Source organism: Manacus vitellinus, unplaced genomic scaffold (genome assembly GCF_001715985.3).
Source record: "Manacus vitellinus isolate BGI_N305 unplaced genomic scaffold, ASM171598v3 scaffold_131_pilon, whole genome shotgun sequence".
NCBI lineage: Eukaryota > Metazoa > Chordata > Aves > Passeriformes > Pipridae > Manacus > Manacus vitellinus.
The window spans coordinates 282715-295440 of NW_021938958.1; the positions used below are offsets into that span (position 1 = coordinate 282715).

General features: G+C 45.0%; 1 pseudogene; it reads right to left on the minus strand.

The window, feature by feature from the left end:
• Positions 1 to 11675: 11675 nt before the first annotated feature.
• Positions 11676 to 12464, minus strand: LOC108638849 (annotated as a pseudogene).
• Positions 12465 to 12726: the final 262 nt, after the last annotated feature.

The window sequence follows — 12726 nt, forward strand, 5'->3', positions numbered from 1 at the left end:
CCAGGCTTCAAAATTCTTTCCTACTCTGGCGTTGAAATCACCAAGGATAATGATCTTATCATCTACAGGCACCTTTTGGGTAAGGCGGCACAGGTCGGTGTAAAATTTATCTTTTTCAGCAGGATCAGCCTGGAGAGTTGGGGCATATATACTAAAGAGGACAACGTGTTGCTTGTTGTGTAGTGGAAGGCATAGGGAGATAATGCGGTCAGAGTGACCTGTCAGCAGATTTTCGAGTTTTGGAATGATAGAGTTTTTGATCATGAAGCCGACTCCTGAGATATGCTTTTTGGTTCTGGGCTTCCCTGACCAAAAGAGGGTGTAACCAGCACCATGTTCTCTGAGGCTGCCTTCCTCGTGAAGGCGAACTTCACTGAGAGCAACAACGTCGATGTTGAGACATGACAGTTCATCAGCAATCAGGGCAGACCGGCACTCAGGACGTCCACTATCTGCAGAATCAAGCATGGTTCTGATGTTCCAGCATGCTAGAGTTAATTTGGGTGCACATTTGGAGGCAGGTGTATATGCCTTTGTCTTTTGAGCTTTGTGTGACTGCATTTGTAGAAGATGTCAATACAGGGCTTTGCAAAAGTGGGTAAAGCCTTCGAGCCTGCGCAATGGATTTTTTAGGTGAGACACAGTATGTGCTGAACTGAGCCCACCCTTTAACCCTAAGGCTCATCTGCCAAGGCCGAGTGAGCTTGGATGGTGGCAGCGAGGTCCTCAGGACGCAGGTTTAATTAGAATGACCTTCTCTTAGATGGATGGCCTTACAGGGCTGAACGAGCTCCCTCTGCCTGGGTTTGGAGTTGTCCTTCTCTTCAGTGTGTTCTGGGCTCCCCCTCTTGTCTCCCACAATGGCACAGTCCGCACCGGCAAAGCTCCCCCTCTCTTGCTCCTTTCCGTGCCCGGGGCCGGGCCCGAGCGCCCGGGGCCAGGCCGCGCCATGCCAAGTGCACGTGGCCCGGGGCTGAGCCAGGCCGGCAGAAACACTAACATAGGGCAAAAGCCACAAACTGCAATTTATCAGGGTACATCAGGAGAAACTTTTTTTATGTGAAGGGAAATGTAGTGTTTGGCAAGGTCATATCCAGAAAATGATTGAATCTCTATGCTTGAAGGTTCTGGTTCTGTTATCCCAAAGGGGTCTAGATCTACATCTACAACAGATAAAAGAGTTGAAGGGAAAGAAGCCTTTAATGTAGGGAAAAGAATGACTTCCTATGAAGATAGACAGGGCAGTGGCCTGAAACCAACACCAGAAAAGCTGCAAAGCTACTGCCTCCTGCAGTGAAAGGACCTGTTTATAAACACATTGTACCTCTCTCCTATTTAATGCAGATAATTTTGAGATTTTTTGTATTAAGAAAAGTTCATAAACATATATTTTACAACACGGTCTGTCATTTAAGTTTAAAAAGCCTGTTGGTTTTTGTGAGTAATTAGTAAGTCCAGGTGTGCTGGTTTAAGAGTTAACCACCAGGGGGAATGAACTCAACTCAAAGGAGAGATTATAAGTCAGAATAACAATTTATTAAAATAATACAGTAAGTACAATAATACAAACAAACAATTGGTCTCAACCCACAAAAACCCAAATGTATAACCCAGTACCCTGGGGCATGAACAAAGTGGTGTTCCTTGGGCCCTGTTTGAGTCCAAAGTAAAGGGAGAGGGGAAGAACCTGCTGGTGGGAGAGCTGCTGCAGTCTGGCCAGAACTGGTGATCGCAGTCCAGTGATGGTCTAAGTCTGGTTGAGAGTGATGAGATGCAGCCTTCCTCTGGATCCCACGAGTGGGTTGAAAAATGTTCCAAGACTCCAAGATTATATATCCTCCAGTTCAGGCAGGAATGTTCAGTGCTCCCCTCAGGGCGGGGAGTTCCACAAAGGGTGTGAGGACAAAAGCATCCTCCTATCTCACAGGCCTCTTAACACCTAGTTTATAGCCTGAGGAGTCAGGCTCTATGGGCAGAGGGTGTGAATAGTCTATTGACAACAATAGTCTAGTTTCTGGGAAATTACATGGAAGGCTATAGAATACACAGTTTTGGGTTACACCCACCATGATGAACTGCTCTTCAGCTGTCCTAACTAGGACACCAGGTAACAAAACAATGTTGGGAGAAGAGACCTGATTCTATGACATTGAAAGGGGAGTATTGGGAACTTCCGTAGGGTGAAAGATATTAAAAGATACTGAGAAAGGGCTGCTGTCTTACAAGGTGTCACATACTAAGGATGTAGTTATCATATAAGATTGCAAAATTAGCAAAACCAAAGCAAATGTTGAAAAAACCGTAAGACTTACTTGTTTATTTGGAGGAAGGAAAAGGAGAAAAAAGGAATATAGCAAACAATATCATTAGGGCTATTCTGGGATCTATGTTGAGCAGCCCTGTACTTAGTCAGTACAGCCTGGTGCAGGACAACAAATGTGTTATTCTGATCATAGGGTGTGTCTGACTTTATTTCACTGTCAGAGATCTGGAGTGATTTCTCTAGTGCTGGTCAGGGAAGAAGGAAGAAACTCCTTCCCAGAGGGCAAACTAAGCTTTTTATCAGACTGCCTCTGGTAGAGATGGACCACATGAGGCTGGAATTAGAACCACAAACCTTCATACCTACTGTGTTCTGTGACCTTCCCTAGTCCCACAATAGGGAGAAGATGAGAATTTTAAGTGTAGGAACCTCTGCGACTGCCTGTATAGATAAGGCAAAACAGCTTCATCCTGTGTGGCTGGAGTAAACCTTGAAGGTTTACGTGGCATTTGAAAAGATGAATTGGAAGTCAACACCTGTATATTCACAGTGAGCACTAACATGATCAAATTACAGGTATGGAACAGAAAAATAACGTGCATGACATGCAGCTGTCTTCTGGGTAGTTAAAAGCTTGTGGATTAATTGATCCTCTGTGTGTAACTTCTGTAACACAATTCAGGCAGAGCCTGACCATTCTAAAAGGGATGGTTGACAAAATGAAATCTAGGCATTCTGGGCCACCTAGCCAGGGGAACTGAATTGCTGTATACAATATTTAATTGCCAAACATTGCCAACCACTGTAAAAATAAAGATGAATGTCTTGTTAAAAGAATTTTAAAATAAATGTTGACTTTGCTTAAAGAGAGGATCATATTTGAAAATGCAGAATCATAGCATCTTAACATTGCTGAGGTTGGAAGAGCTGGTCAAGCCTTGCAGTTATATTTGCTCTACATGTCAAGGTTTTGGTAGCAGAGGGGCCTCTGTGAAAAGAGACCAGCGGCTACCCCCCGTCAAACAGCCGGTTTCAGTCAGCTCTGAAACAAGACTCACTGCTGCCCAAAACTGTGTGGCAGATTTGAGAGAGAAGAATGAGAAAACTGTGAGAAAAGCAGCCCTGTAGACACCAAGGTCAATGAAGGGGGCAGATGCCCCATGTGCAGGAGATTCCTCTGCAACCCATGGAGGACCACAGTGTAGCAGACAACTACACTGCAGGTCACAGAGGGCCCCGGGCTGAAGGAGGTGGAGATGCCCTGAAGGAAGGTGCAGCCCATGGAGAGCTTGTGCTGTAGTGTGTAGTTTCTTCTCTTTACACTAGCTGTAACAGGGAAGGGACTAAGTCAAGGGAAAAAACACAGGTTTGAGAGATTCTGGAACGTGAATAAACCAAACACCGTTGCTAGTTGGCAAAAAATAGCTATTTATTAGAAAAAGGTGGCAAACAAGGAAAAGGAGAAAAACAGGCGCCTGAGGGAAAAAGACTAGGGCGGAGGAAAAAGTGCATAAAAGACCCTAGGAAGAAGGCACCCCCCCCCCATACTCACCCAGGTGTCACCTGTAAGCAAGTCTTACCCATGTTAACCAATAATGAAGTCCCTCTGCAGCAGCTGCGGGTTCATGGGGGGTGGCAGGCTCCCACTTCAAGCAGGCGTCCCCGCTAAAAGCAACTTGGTCCATTGTGAAGAGCCAGCCCCCCTCAGGGCACGTGTCTGCCTTTATAAAGTTTATTGAGAGCACCTGCCCCAGGGAGGTGTGGCCAGCACCACCCCGTCAGGGGCTCTCAATCCCACCCCTTCTGTTATGTAAGTGCACCCCTCCTGCGCGTGTGTGAGCACCTTGGAAATCCCCTGATGCAGGTGCAGTGAATTGGGGGGGGTCTTCCCCAATTGAGGCGGTGGGGTGCCTTCATCACCTTCCTCATCATTTTGTCCTCCAGCTGCCCTTGGCAAGCAATGGACCAATCACAACAGACCAATTAAAACAGTTTACACAGAAGTTCTCCCTCCAAGGCCAAGTTCACTGCTTTATCAGCAGACTTGGCAGGAGAAAACATAAACTACTGCAGGTGGCTAGGGCCAAACACAGACCAAAAAAAAAGAAAACATCCCAACTTTGTCCCGAATACACTAGCTCAAGGTACTAAAGAACCAAAGGTTCTCAAAACATTGGTTAGGTGAAGTTTTGGAGCCTTGTGTATTTTTAAAGGAATACTCCCAGTTGAACTTGTGGCTCTGGGACTGGCATCTTAAGAGCATATATTGTTATTGTAGATCTCTCTCTGTTTCACTATAAAGTGCTATTTTTCTGACTGTCTCTGTCTAAAGTCTATATTGAGTATTTAGTGAATATAGGACTCTTCTGCAATGGAACACTGGTTCTGTCTTTAAACAAAACAGCAGTGGTACTATATTTAGCACCCATTAGACTTGGATGCAAAGATCTCCTCTCTCTTGCTCTTTCCACATGGCCCAATACTCTGAAACTGTTGCTGTCTTGACATGGTCACAGCCAGCACAGCTTCAGGAGAGGAAAATCCTGCTTATCAAACCTAATTTCCTTCTATGACATGATAACCCACCTAGTTCATCAAGGGTAATGTAATATTTTTGGATTTCAGTAAAGCTTTCAATACTGTTTCTCCCAGGATCCTTCTGGACAAAGTGTCCAGACCACAGCCAGATAAACACATCCTGTGCTGAGTGAGCAATTGGCTCATGGGTTGAGCACAGAGGGTGACAGCGGCTGAGGTGACATCAGGCTGGCACCTGTCACTAGTGGGGCTCCACAGGGCTCCATCTTGGGCCCTGTGCTCTTCAGCATCTTCATCAATGACTTGGACACAGGACTGGAAGGGACACTGAGCAAGTTTACTGAAGACACAAGATTGGGAGGAGCTGTTGACTCCCTCAAAGGCAGGGAGGCCCTGCAGAGAGGCCTCGACAAATCAGAGGGCTGGGCAATCACCAACCTTAGGAAGTTCAACAAGGGAAAGTACCAGATTCTGCACCTAGGATGGGGCAGCCCTGGATGTACAGACATATGGGAATGAGACCTGGGGTTCCTGGTCAGTCACTGCCAGCAGTGCCCTGGCAGCCAGGAGGGCCAACTGTGTCCTGGGGTACATCAGGCCCAGCATGGCCAGGCGGGCCAGAGGGGATTGTTCCACTCTGCTCTGCCCTGGGGCAGCCTCACCTGCAATATTGGGGCAGTTTTGGGCACCACAATATAAGAAAGATATGAAGCCATTAGAGAGTGCCCAAAGGAGGGCAACAAAGATGGTGAAGGGCCTTGAGGGGAAGGCGTGTGAGGCACTGAGGGTATTTGGTGTGTTCAGCTGGAGAAGAGGAAACTGAGGGGAGACCTCACTGCAGTTACAACTTCTGGGCAGGGGCAGAGGAGGGGCAGACACTGATCTCTGCTCTGTGGTGATGCCTTAAGCCCCTAATGTTTTTTATTTTTCTTGTATTGGTAAGCCTTATAAGTTTTATAAGTAGATTTTAAAAGCAGCAAGCCTCCCTCCTTTGTCCCTTGTCCCTTTCCCTTTCTGTCTAGCACCCTTGTTTACACATTCCTTAACCCTCTTACCCCATTCAATGCTCCCTATATCACTCATACCCCTGAATATAGCAGAAATGTTTAGTCTTTTGTCAAGGCAAGGCCTAGATTGTTGGCAGAACAGCATATCAGGGCCTAAACCACAGAATACAGTCAAGAACTAGGTAACTATGTACCCTTTGTGCTCTGAGGGAGATGAAGATGGGATGAACAGGGCGTCCTGAAAGCCCCCCGACTCAATTCTCAGGGGGTGGACCCAGGGCAGACCAGAGTAAAGGCCACAGGGTGGACACATCTGGGATTGGATGGATGGTGTTATAAAATGTAACATCTCAGGCATGGCCTGCAGGCATCTTGTAACATCTTAGCCTTGGCAAAATAAACCTTTCTTATCTCACCCCTAATTAACTGCTCTGGAGATTTTTTCAGCACCTAACTCCCACGGCAACAGTGGGGACCAGTAACAGGACCCCAGGGAATGGCCTAAAGTTGTGTCAGGGAAGGGGTTCAGATGGGTTATTAGAAAAAGATTCTTCCCCCAGAGGGTGGTCAGGTACTGGACAGGCTTTCGGGGGCAGTGGTCACAGCACCAAGGCTGACAGAGCTCAAGAAGTATTTGGACAATGCTCTGAAGCACATGGTGTGACTCTTGGGGATGGTCCTCTGCTGGGCCAGGAGTTGGACTCAATGATCCTTGTGGGTCCCTTCCAACTCAGCATATTCTGTGATTCTGTGATCATTACTTGCTTCATTTTGTCTGTTCTCCATCCTGTATGTGCAGAATAGAAGCTCAGTACCATGTAGAAGCATAAAAATCTGTATGTAATTCTTACTGGTTTATAAAAAATGTGAACTTTCAGATTAACTATTACAGTATTTTCAGCCTAGTGAAGGGCCACAGGAAAGCAATAACATTGCAGGACCTTGTCTTTGGACATGCAGGAATCTTGTCTGTAGCTGAACAAGACATCAATGTAGTTGTGTAGGAGGCGTATCCAAGGCATCGGGGACGTGCCTGGGCAGAGAAACCCAAAAGAGCATGCACCGACGTAGACAACCTTATTGGTCAAAGAAGTCACATGGTTTTAAGGGATAAAACCAGCACTGAATTTGAAATAAATCTCTTTGTTTCACCACTCACGAGGAGCATCTTTTTCCTTGTGCATGCCACTACATATGGCGCACCCGAACTTGGGACTTTGAACTTATATTAAGTCAGTTTAGCTTACCCTGAATCAGGAAATTCAGCGGTAGATTCCGATTATCGTGTCGATTAATCCGATGCGGGAATCTTTTACCACAAAAACTACAGATGTCTTTAAGTCATTGTCTCAGAGCATCTGAGAAATGCAATTCTAGTTTAGTGAGCTCCAAAAATATTAGGAAAAGTGCACAGGAACAAGAAGAAAAGAAGAAAGAAGAAAGAACCGACAGATCGAGGCAGCTGGAGAGAGCAAACTGGAGCAAAAGTGATGCAGCTCACTGCCGCAGCCTGCCGCTTCCTGACAACCCCTGCCTGTCCGTGATGACAACGTAGACCCTCCAAGACGAGGAAGAACCACTCAGAAGCCGTGGAGACCCCAAAGGAACTTTCCGCTGCTTTTCGCCGCTTTTTGCCGCCAGACCGGTGCTAGGACCGCCCGCCGCCGATCGCCGCTGAATTTCATCGCTCCCAAACCACCGGAGAGCCCCCAGACCCTGCGCCCCGCACCGAGATGCCTGTGCCAGCGCCCACGCTCACCAGCTGCCACCCGCCGCAGCCCGGAGCCGCCACCACAGACGCGCCTGTGCCTGAAGCTGCCGCCGCCGATGCCGAAAGCTGCCACCACCACGCGCCCGCTGCTCGCAGCCCGCACTGAGGACCCCCGCTGCCAACACGGGGACGCCGCAGCCTAGCCTCAAGGACCCAGTCAACCGAGAACCGGGAAAAGCCAGCAAATAGACAAAGACTTTCCAGCAGCGCACATTTACAGCACCAAGACTTAAAGAAGCAGGGTTGCAGGTTGCGCCAGAGAAAATTCAGCGATCGCAGCCCTGGACTTACCTTGGATGGAGGATCACGCAGCAAGAAATTTCCCCACAGCCACTGCAGCTCGAGGTAAAGGACACTTGAACTTTACATGAGTTGCAAAAACTTCTGGGAGCCATTAACTGGTTAAGGCCTATTTTAGGCATAACCACAGAGGAGCTACACCCTCTATTTGTGCTGCTAATGGGGGACTCCAGCCTAACATCTAACAGGTCTCTGACAGCAGAGGCAAAGCAGGCGTTAGACATTTGTGCCAAGGCAATGGAGAATAGGCTGGGCAGGAGGAGAAATCCTGAACTGCAAATCTGCCTAGCCTTAGTTCCCAGCAGGTACCAGCCATTTGCAGTCTTGTTTCAGTGGGATCAGACTGAGAAAGACCTGCTGCTAATTCTGGAGTGGCTCTTTCTGCCCCACACACCACCTAAGACTGTGTTGACCATTAACGAAATGTTTGCTAAGCTTGTCATTAAAGGCAGAGGACGACTGCAGGAGCTGGACAGAAGGGATCCTGCCATTATCTACATCCCAGCTACGAAGGACAATTTGGATTGGATGCTGGCTGAGGATGCAGGATTCCAAGCTGCCTTGGCAAGCTTTGATGGTGACATTTCAGTCACCATCTGTGCTCCCTAAGCACAGACTGTGGGCAGAAATTGGTAAGTTACCCTTAAAAGCCACTACCAGATACAAAAATAAACCAGTAAAAGGCCTCACAGTATTTACAGATGCATTTGGGAAAACACAAAAGGCTGCAGTGACCTGGGTAAACCCTAATACAGGATAATGGGAAGGAGAGGTACAGACCATGAACCAAGGCTCTGTGCAGGTTCTGGAACTGGCCGCCATTCGTATTGCCCTGGGGAAATTTTCTGAACAACCTGTTAATATTGTTACTGATTCTTGTTATGCTGCGGGGTTAGTCTCACGTCTGGAATGTTCATTTCTTCGGGATGTCTCTAATCCTCATCTGTTATTTGAAATGCGTTCTATTTGGGTTCTTATCAATCACAGAAAGTTTGATTTCTACATAAGGCACACCAGATCTCACACTGACATGCCAGGGCCAATAGCTGAAGGGAACCGGGAGGCTGACAAAGCAGCAATGTTTAACACCATACCCAGGGTCCTAGAGCAAGCAAAATTGTCCCATTCATTTTTTCATCAGAATGTACGCTCTCTAAAGAGATAATTCAAAATAATGATTAATCAGGCTCGAAACATTATCATGACATGTCCAGACTGTCAGAAAATCACACCCATGCCATCTCAGGAAGGCATTAACCCCAGAGGGTTAATGGCAAATGAGATCTGGCAAACCGATGTCACACACATCTCCGAATTTGGCACATTAAAATATGTACATGTAGCTGTAGACACACATTCACAATACATAACTGTTGCAGCACACACAGGTGAGAAAGCCAAGGATGTAATGAGACACTGGCTCAGTTGTTTTGCTACCCTTGGTACCCCAAAACAAATAAAGACCGATAACAGACCGGCATACATCTCAGAAAAGGTAAGAAATTTCCTATTAGAGTGGGGAATTTCACCTGTCACAAGAATCCCACACTCACCTACCGGACAAGCACACACTGCACACTGAAGGAAATGTTAGCTAGACAAAAAAAGGGGGAGAATCTGTATAGTCCGCAAGAACGTCTGTGGAAAGCCACATATGTTATCAATTTTTTAAATTGTGACAGTACTGAAAGAAGCAGGTATGAAAAGCAGCACAAATCTCAGGCATTTGCCTCTCCCAAACCACTAGTCATGGTAAAGGATTTGATCTCGGGACAATGGACAGGACCCCTAGATCTTATGACTTGGGGGAGAGGTTACGCCTGCATGGCTACAGGAAAAGAACAAGTGGATTCCTTCCAGGTGTGTAAAACCCTATTTAGGTACACAGTCACAGCAGCAGGAACCAGAGTAACGCAGAAGTTATAAAAGAGTTATGTTTATGTTTCAGGTTTACATTAAGGAACAACCAATGTGGTAAAAAGCAGTCTGTAAAATATCTGTGCATGTGTGAGAGTGAGTGAATGACGGCCGTCGCTGAATGAGAAGAGTGAATGAATAAAAGAGTTGTTTGATTGGACAAATATTAAAACACAAAACACCTCACAAAATAACATTACCACCACCACAAGGTCACTTTAAGAGAATTTAGTTTTGCTAAGCTTAGCCTGTTTTTTAAATAAAGTTGAACTCCCCAGTTATTTAAAAACCCTCAGGTTAATAAAGGTTATAAGTTTGTACACGGTTGGGCTAAGTTAATAAAGTTATTTCTCCAAGTTGCACTACCCTATAGGAATATAAGAAAGTTTTAAAAGGTTTACAATAGAAGTACAAGCGGCCAAAGCAAGCGATATGCTGGGCCATTGCGAGCTTTGGTAGTTTACAATGTACTGTTCTGATTGTTTGCACTGTTGTTTTTGCACTGTTTTCATGACTTCCTTAGATAATTAAGAGGGGGGTGATGTAGGAGGCGTGTCCAAGGCACGGGGGACATGCTGGGGCAGAGAAGCCCAAAAGAGCATGCCCTGGCATAGACAACCTTATTGGTCAAAGAAGTCACATGGTTTTAAGGGATAAAACCAGCGCCGAATTTGAAATAAATCTCTTTGTTTCACCACTCACGAGGAGCGTATTTTTCCTTATTATATAAGGACGTGCGTGCCGCTACATAGTTGCATCAGAACTGTTTTAAGCACAGAGTCATTCTAAATAAATAAACAAACAAGTAAAAAACCCAAATAAAGTGGAAAAAAAGGATCCCTTAAAAGAAGTGCATATTAGGATCCATGGGGGAAGACACATGGGAGAAATTGAGAAGTTCACATTGTGGAACAGAGAAATGGCAGTGAATAGCACAAAACAGACTGATAGAAGACCTGAGTGAACAGATGCAAAAGGCTTTGCAGTAGGTTACAATCAAGGAATTGCTCATTACCATGGCCAGCTTCATCAAAAGGGGCCTGTCCACAAAGCTTATCAGGGTATATCTGACACTATGATATGTTTAGCAAAATGGCCACAGATCACTCCTTAGAGTAAATTAATTTATCAGTACAGATGTTGACAAAGGCAGTAGATATGCAGTCACTTAATCTAAAATACATAAAATTCCAAAACAACTGCATGTTCAGTCATATTCAAACTAAGACACAGTGACTTCAGCAGACTATATGAGAGAAATTATTGAAAATGACCTACATAAAAAGGGGGGGAAAGTTATTTTATTTGCAGTGTAGAGGATTTAAAGTCTTCAATTTATTTTGATTATTTATTTCAACCTTTCTTAAGAAGTCAAGCTTCCATTCCACAGTAAACACCTTCTTACCTTCTACTGTTACTATCTTCCAGTAGGATTGATCCAAATTCCTAAGCTTCTTGCAGAATATGAAACAGTGTGGAGTGCCCTGAGACCTCTCTTTTTGGACTGGCAGATATGATACAGGAACTGCAGAAAAGACTCTTCCCTTCTAAAATCACAATTGTAAATTTGTAAAGCAGAATACCCAAGGTCTTTAAAACATTAAGCAGGTGCCTGTAGTTAGGCATATGCATCCCACCTTAGCTGTCAGATATTGCCTGAATTTGGATCATATGCTATTAACAGAACATTTAAATTGTTTTCTCAAAGCCATTGATGTATGATATCCCAGACATGTCTTTTTGTTCCCTGAAGTGCATGTCAGTCAAAACAGATAAGGGGTCAAATATATGTCCCAGTTTCTTGAGTTATCCAGCATTATTATGATTGCAGATCTAAGTATAGTCTAAATATTAAAACCTTTCCTTCTAACTCTCACACTTACATTCTGTCAATAGGAACTATCTTAATGGTGGACAGCAATGGCTTGAAATACCTTGGAGAACATCTGCCTAACAATGAAGATTTTTTCAAAGCCACTTTAACCTCCTGGTTCCTTAGGCAGTAAATGAAGGGATCTAGCATGGAATATACAGTAGTGTACACAGTAGACACCAGCTTGTTGAAGTCAAAAAATGGATTCTTTTGGGTCACCCATACATGAACAGAGAGACTGAAAAGAAGATAATGACTACAGCAAGGTGAAAAACACAGGTGAAGAAGGCTTTTTTCCTGCTCTGGGATGTGGGGATATGCAAGATGCTGCTGCTGATGCATATATAGGAAATAATTGTGACAGAGTGTGGAACCAGCAAGATAAGTAAGGCCAGGATGAAATTCACTGTTCAAACCACCATCATGTCCGTATATGATATATTCAGCAAGGACCTGATGTCACTCAAGAAGTGCTTGATGATATTGGAGCCACAAAAAGACATCTGAGAGATGAAAACTACTTTCAGCATGGAGATAAAGAAGCCCATGAGCCAGGAGCATGTGGCAAGTAACATGATGACTGAATAGCTCACGGGATTGCAAATGGCCACGTAACAATCATAAGTCATAACTGCAAGGAAGACACACTCAGTACAAATAAGGGAGCTGAAGAAATAAAGCTGCATCATACTGCCTCCAAAAGATATATTCTTGCTTTCAACAAGAAAGTTCACCAACAGTGGCTGGGATGTACCAAGCCTCCTGGAAGGAGAGGTTGCTGAGAAAGAAACACATGGACTAGTGGGGCAGGTAGTTCATCTGTATGAAGATAATTGAGTATATTTTCCAAGAAGTCAGCATGTAGACCACTGTCCTAGTTAGAACAGCTGGGACCAGTTCATCATTGTATGGGTGTAACCCAAAACTGTGTATTCTATAGCCTTCCATGCCATTTCCCAGAAACTGAACCATTTACATTTACAATTACATTATCAATGAACCATTTACACCATCTGCCCATAGAGCCTGACTCCTCAGGCTATAAACTGGGTGTTAA